Source organism: Giraffa tippelskirchi, chromosome 2 (assembly GCF_054371585.1).
Source record: "Giraffa tippelskirchi isolate mGirTip1 chromosome 2, T2T-mGirTip1v1.2.pri, whole genome shotgun sequence".
NCBI lineage: Eukaryota > Metazoa > Chordata > Mammalia > Artiodactyla > Giraffidae > Giraffa > Giraffa tippelskirchi.
Genome location: NC_137276.1, coordinates 136,487,899 through 136,496,250, shown reverse-complemented (window position 1 = coordinate 136,496,250; position 8,352 = coordinate 136,487,899).

The window sequence follows — 8,352 nt, the reverse complement described above, 5'->3', positions numbered from 1 at the left end:
TGGACAGGGACGCAGGTCCCCTAGAAGGCAAAGCAGCTGGGAACTGCAACTTAGGGATGGGAGGAGATTGAGGTGGGAAATGCCTGTGGAGGAAAGCCAGGCAGTACTACTTGGAAGCAAGGCAGTACTGCTGAGTCATGCATAGGGGGTGGAGCCATCACCATAGCCTCTCTCTCCCCACACACCAGCATGGGCAGCTGAACCTTAGAGAGGCTGGCCCATCAAGAGCCTGAGGCATGAAACTACAGAGTAGGACTCCACCCATGGTGCCCCGTTAAGTGCCTGATGTGCTGATCTACAGAGTAGGACCCCAGCCTCGGGGAGCCCTCTATGTGCTTGAAGTGATGAACAACAGAGAGGGACCCCAGGCAAGGGAGCCCTCTAAGTGCCTGAATGGGTGGAGCTATGGAGATAGAGTAGCCAAAGAGTCCTTCTGATTGCCGGCACCAGAGGCTCAAAAAAAGACTCTAATAGGGCGATAAACTCCAGCAGCTGAGGCAGTCCATGTCCCTGCACATTTGGTGCCACTAGGGTCTCCATGACCTAAACAGCTGTGCCAAATTCATGCTCAACCCTCACTCGGGCAGAGCTGCCACAGGAAAGAAAAAAAAAAGACTTACATCGATCTTGTCCAACTCTTTGCGACCCTGTGGACTGTGGCCTACCAGGCTTCTCTGTCAGGGGGTTCTCCAGGCAAGAACACTGGAGTGTTTTGGCCAATATTGGTTGCCATACCCTTCTAGATCACTATATTTCCTGCTTCCCTAGCTACCAACACCCCTGAGTCCCTGGTGCTGCCAGAACCCCTGCAACCCAAGCAGCTGCTCTACCTCCACACCTGGCCTTCACTGGGGCAAATCCAAGTCCTTCAGGGCAGCCTCAGGAGCAAACCCCAGTGGACAACCCACATGCAGAGGTGGAAATAAAACCACAATTGAAACCCAGGGGCAGTGTGGCTAAGGAAGAAGACCCAAAAGCTTCCCACCAGCTGTACAAGCTGCAGATTAAATCCACATGATCAACTAGGCAGACTCTGTCTACAGAATATATAAAAGGACATTGAAAGTTCCCACAAAAGAAAGCTCACTAGTTCTGACAGCTGTGGATATTGGAGGCAGGAACACATAGGAGTAGGACCAGATTAGAATCTGAGCTGCCCCCACAACAGGTCCAGAGACCAGCACAGTGTTGGAGGGCATCCTAGGGAGGTAAGGTGGACTGTGACTCCCAAAAAGGGAAAGGATCCTGACAGCAGTGACTCAAGAAAAACATTTATTATTCTTATATTTTGACTTGTTCTGTAGTTTCTTTCAGATTTTTCTTTTCTTTTCTTTTTTCTCTTTTCCTTTTCCACCCTCTCTGTTGTAGTTGTTGATTTTATTGGCACTATGAAATCTATTTAAGCTTTTGAGTTTGCTTTTTTTTTTTTCCAATCACACTTTTCATTGTTGTTATAAACCTCTGCCCCTACTTTGGTCTTTTGCAGTTCTGTGGAGTTTTATCTTTTTCTTTCCTCTTCTTTTTTTTTCTTTTCTTTTTTAATTTTTAGTTTTAATTTTTTTTAAACCTATTATTATTTTTTCTACATTTATTCCTTTGTTTGCTTTTCCTACTGTTCTTTTCCCCTTGCAGTTTATCTTTAATGTATATGAATCTTCTTTATCTACCTCTATTTAGCTTTGCATATCTATTCTTTCTTTCTTCCTTTCCTTTCCTCTCAACATATTTGTTACTTTTGTTTTCATAGCTTTATCCCCCAGTTAGTTTTGTTTTCCAGTTTGTGTTTTAGTTAGTTTTGTTCTTAACTGGTAGATATAAGTTTTGGTTTCCTTTGTTCGCTGGGTCAATCTATTGTACATTATTTTTGTTGGACTGTTTTGATTTTGCTTATGGATGTATACGTGTATATTCTATTATTTTAATTATTATGTGCCTGATTTTGTAACTGCCATTTGTATGGGGTTCATCTTTAGTTTCTCATTTTTGGCTATGTGTTTTAACCTCATTTAATGCCATAATACACCACTTGTGGAATCATCGTTCCTGACCAGAAATCAAGCCCTGAGCCTATGAAGTGGGAGCACTGACTCCAAGACCCTAGACTACCAGAGAACTAACCCTTGGGAGTACTTAATAGTAAGAACTCCCACAAAGGAAACCACTTGCATACAAGACCTGGCATCAGCCAACCACCAGTAGCAACCTGTGCAGGATGCCTCATCCAAACAACAAACAAAGCAAAAATACAAACCCAATCATCAACAGACAGGATTACCACCTCACTCAGCCTTGCCCACCAGAGGAAAAACAAAACAACAACAAAAACTCAGCATAAGTCTCATCCTATAAGAAGCTTAAACAAACCACTGCACCAATCTTAGTGGGGGCAGAAGCAAAAAGGAAGAAAGTATTCAACCTTGAAGCCTGCAAAAAGGAGACCTCAAACACAGTAAGTTAAAAAAAAAAATAAAGAAAAGGCAGAGAAATGCTGCACAAATGAAGGAACAAACTAGAAACACAGAAGTCCAAATAAATGAAGAGGGAATAGCAAACTACCTGAAAAAGAATTCAGAATAAGCATAGTAAAGATGATCAAAAACCTTGAAAACAAAATGGAGAAAATGCAAGAATCAATTAACGAAGACCTAGAAGAATTAAAGAATAAATATACAGAGACAACACAATTACTGAAATTAAAAATACTCTATGAGGAATCAATAGTAGAATATCTGAAGCAGAAGAACAAATCAGTGAGCTGGAGGATAGAATGGTGGAAATAACTTTTGAAGAGAAGAATAAAGTAAAAAGAACTAAGGATAGTCTCAGAGACCTTTGGGACAATATCAAACGCACCAACATTTGAATTATAGGGGTCCCAGAAGAAGAAGAGAAAGAGAAAGGGTATGAGAAAAATTTTGAAGGAATTATAGTTGAAAATTTCCCCAGTATGGAAAAGGAAATAATCAATCAAGTCCAAGAGGTGCAAAGGGTCCAATACAGGATAAACCCAATGAGAAATATGCCAAGACACATACTAATCAAACTAACAAAGATTAAACACAAAGAAAGAAAATTAAAAGAAGCAAGGGAAAAGCAACAAGTAACATACAAGGGAAACCCCATACGTTTAACAGCTGATCTTTCAGCAGAAACTCTGCAGGTCAGAAGGGAATGGCAGGATGTATTTAAAGTGCTGAAAGGGGAAAATCTACAACCAAGATTACTCTACCCAGTAAGGCTCTCATTCAGAATTAATGGAGAAATCAAAAGCCTTTCAGACAAGCAAAAGTTAAGACAATTCAGTACCACCAAACCAGCTTTACAACAACTATTAAAGGGATTTATATAGTCAAGAAATACAAGAGAAGAAAATCATCTACAAAATCAAACCCCAAATGATTAAGAAAATTGCAATAGGAACATATATATCTATAATTACTTTAAATATAAACGGATTAAATGCTCCAACCAAAAGACACAGATTAGCTAAATGGATACAAAAACAAGACCCATATATATGCTGTCTACAAGAAACCCACTTCAGACCTAAAGACACATATAGACTGAAAGTGAGAGGATGAAAAAAATATATTCTATGCAAATAGAAAGCAAAAGAAAGCTGGAGTAGCAATCCTCATATCAGACAAAATAAACCTTAAAATAAAGAATATAACAAGAGATAAGGAAGGACATTACATAATGATCAAGGGATCAATCCAAGAGAAAGTCACAACAATTGTAAATATCTACGCAGTCAACATAGGAGCACCTCAATACATAAGACAAACACTAACAGACATAAAAGGAGAAATTGACAGTAACACAATAATAGTAGGAGACTTTAAGGCCCCACTCACACCAATGGACAGATCATCAAAACAGAAAATTAATAAGGAAACACAAGTCTTAAATGATACATTAGATGAGATGGATCTCATTGATATCTTCAGGACATTCCATCCAAATGCAGAAGAACACACCTTCTTCTCTAGTGCACATGGAACATTCTCCAGGATAGACTACATCTTGGGTCACAAATCAAATCTCAGTAAACTTAAGAAAATTGAAACCATATCAAGCATCTTCTCCAACTGCAATGCTTTGAGACTAGATATCAATTACAAGAAAAAAAACTGTAAAAATGCAAACACATGAAGATTAAGCAATACATTTCTAAATAACCAACAGGTTACTAAAGAAATCAAAAGGGAAATAAAAACATTTCTAGAAACAAATGACAATGAAAACACAACAACTCAAAACTTATGGGATGCAGCAAAAGCAGTTCTAAGAGGAAGTTTGTAGCAATACAATCCTACCTCAAGAAACAAGAAAAACATCGAATAGACAACTTAACTTTTCACCTAAAACAACTGGATTTACACCTAAAACAACTGGAAAAAGAAGAACAAAAAAACCCCCAAAATTAGCAGAAGGAAATAAATCATAAAGATCAGAGCAGAAATAAATGAAAAAGAAATGAAAGAAATAATTGTAAAGATTAAAAAAACTAAAACCTGGTTCTTTGAGAAGATAGACAAAATTGGCAAACCTTTAGCCAGACTCAAGAAAAAAGAGAAAAGAATCAAATCAACAAAATTAGAAATGAAAAAGGAGAGGTTACAACAGATGATGCAGAAATACAAAGGAGTATAAGAGACTAATATGAACAACTGTATGGCAAAAAAATGGATAACCTGGAAGAAATGAGCAGATTCTTAGAAAAGTTCAATCTTCCAAGACTGAACCAGGAAGAAATAGAAATTATGAACAAGTCAATTACAAGTACTGAAAATAAAGCTGTGATCAAAAATCTCCCAAAAAACAAAAGCCCAGGACCAGATGGCTTCACAGGAGAATTCTATGAAACATTTAGAGAAGAGCTAATGCCTATCCTTCTAAAACTCTTCCAAAAAATTGCAGAGGAAGGAACACTTTCAAACTCACTCTACAAGGCCACCATCACCCTAATGCCAAAACTAGACAAAGACAACACAGAAAAAAGAAAATTACAGGCCAATATCACTGATAAACAGATGCAAAAATCCTCAATAAAATTTTAGCAGACAGAATTCAACAACACATCAAAAAACTCACACACCATGATCAAGTTGGATTTATTCCAGGGATGCAAGGATTCTTCAATATACGCAAATCAATCAATGTGATGCACCATATTAACAAATTGAAAGATAAAAACCAGATGATAATCTCAATAGATGCAGATAAAGTCTGACAGAATTCAGTACCCATTTATGATTAAAACTCTTCAAAAAGTGGGCATAGAAGGAACCTACCTCAACATAGTAAAGGTCATATATGATGAGCCTACAGCAAACATTATTCTCCATGGTGAAAAACTGAAAGCATTCCCCCTAAGATCGGGAACAAGACAAGGGTGTCCACTTTCACCACTATTATCCAACATAGTTCTGGAAGTCTTAGCTACAGCAATCAGAGAAGAAAAAGAAATAAAAGGAATCCAGATCAGAAAAGAAGAAGTAAAGCTCTCACTGTTTGCAGATGACATGACACTGTACATAGAAAACCCTAGAAGATAGTATCATAAAATTATAAGAGCTAATCAGTGAATTTAGCAAAGTCACAGGATACAAAATCAATACACAGAAATCACTTGCATTTCCATTTACTAACAATGAAAAATCAGAAAGAGAAATTAAGGAATCAATCTCATTCACCATTGCAACAAAAAGAATTAAATATCTAGGAGTAAACTTACTTAAGGAGACAAAAGAACTGTACACAGAAAATTATAAGACACTGATGAAAGAAGTCAAAGATGACATAAACAGATGGAGAGATATTCCATGTTCCTGGGTAGGAAGAATCAATATTGTGAAAATGACTATACTACCAAACACAATGAGATCCCTATCAAATTACCAATGGCATTTTTCACAGAACTAGAAAAAAATTCACAATTCATATGGAAATACAAAAGACCCTGAATAGCCAAAGCAGTCTTGAGAAAGAAGAATGGAGCTGGAGGAATCAACCTTCCTGACTTCAGGTTATACTACAAAGCTACAGTCATCAAGACAGTATGGTACTGGCACAAAAACAGAAATATAGACCAATGGAACAAGATAGAAAGCCCAGAAATAAACCCATGCACCTATGGGTGCCTTATTTTTGACAAAGGAGGCAAGGATATACAATGGGGTAAAGACAGCCTCTTCAATAAATGGTTCTGAGAAAACTGGACAGCTACATGCAAAAGAATGAAATTAGAACACTTTGTAACATCATACACAAAGATAAACTCAAAATGGATTAAAGACCTAAACATAAGATCAGAAACTATAAAACTCCTAAAGGAAAACATAGGCAGAACACTCTGACATAAATCAAAGCAAGATCCTCTATGACCCACCTCCTAGAGTAATGGAAATAAAAACAAAAGTAAACAATTGGACTGGGTTAAACTTAAAAGCTTTTGCACAGCAAAGGAAGCTATAGGCAAGGTGAAAAGACAACCCTCAGAATGGGAGAAAATAATAGCAAATGAAACAACTGACAAAGGATTAATTTCTAAAATATACAAGCAGCTCATACAACTCAATACCAGAAAAACAAACAACCCGATCAAAAAGTGGGAAAAGACCTAAGCAGACATTTCTCCAAAGACATATACATGGCTAACAAACACATGAAAAGATGCTCAACATCGCTCATTGGAGAAATGCAAATCAAAATTACAATGAGATATTACCTCATACCAGTCAGAATGGTTCTTATCAAAAAGTTCGCAAACAATAAATACTGGAGAGGGTATGGAGAAAAGCGAATGCTCTTACACTGTTGGTTGGAATGTAAATGGATACAGCCACTATGGAAGACGGTACAGAGATTCCTTAACAAACTATGAATAAAAGCACCATATGACCCACAATCCCACTCCTAGGCATATACCCTGAGGAAACCAAAATTGAAAAAGACACATGTATCCCATTATTCATTGCAGCACTATTTATAAGGGCTAGAACATGGAAGCAACTTAGATGCCCATTAACAGATGAATGGATAAAGAAGTTGTGATACATGTACACAATGGAATATTACTCAGCCATAAAAAGTAATGCATTTGAGTTGGTTCTAAAGGGGTGGACGAACCTAGAGCTTATTAAGTAAGTCAGAAAGAGAAAGATAAATATTGTATGCTAACGCATATATAAGGAATATGGAAAAATGGTACTGAAGAATTTATTTGCAGGGCAGCAATGGAGAAACAGACATAATAGGGAAAAGACTTACGGACATGAGGAGAGGGGAGGAGAGGGTGAGGTATATTGAGAGAGTAACATGGAAACTTATATTACCATATGTAAAATAGATAGTCAATGGGAATTTTCTGTATGTTTCAAGAAACCCAAACAGGGGCTCTGTATCAACCTAGAGGGGTGGGATAGGGAGGGAGATGGGAGGGAGGTTCAAAAAGGAGGGGATATATGTATACCTATGGCTGATTCATGTTGAGGTTTGACAGAAAACAACAAAATTCTGTAAAGCAATTATCCTTCAATTAAAAAAAAATTAATTAAAAAACAAAACAAAACCAAAATCACAGGTGTGTGTATTTCTTCCCCTGAGGAAATATAAAATCATTGAAACTGTTTTGTAGAGAATACACATTAAGAGAAAAGCAAGACTATGTCTACTCAGTGTTTGCAGAGTTCTTTACAGGGTAAATTAGAAATTCAAGTAATATTTAGTCAAGGCTCTTTGGCTACAGAAACTCACCATACTGAAACAGGAAAGAGGATTTAGGAATATTTTGATTATCAAGGGAGACACTGTAACCAGCCCTCAGGAAGGACGAGAACCAGAAGTAACCAACATCTTGTTGAGAGTGTTATTAAATTATCATCTTTCTTTTTCAAACACTGGTTTCTCATCTTTGTTTTTCTTTGAGATCCTGATAAATTCATTTGTCTCTGTAAGTCAGCTTTTTTGCTGCTTCATGTATACAGTTGAGTATATAGTAAGTTCCCTTGTAAGTTTCCATATTCACAGGCCAACCTACCAGCAGAGGCTGGTTAGCATCATTAAATTTCAGTTCCAGATTATTCCATCTTGCAATAATCTGATAGCCCTATTTGGGTTATATGTTCAGTTCTGATTAAGATAGTTATTGTCTACAGATATTCAGGGGCTAATGTTCCTGATGGAATGCAGATTAGGTCTCAGAGAAGAGACTTGAGAGCTGGACAAACACTGCCTTTCACTAGAAGTAAGAGAGAGGTAATTATAGTCTACAGATTTCTCCTTATATCTAAGTAACTTAATTACCCTACCCAGAGTCTCAGCCAATCATGAAACCAACCCATAATC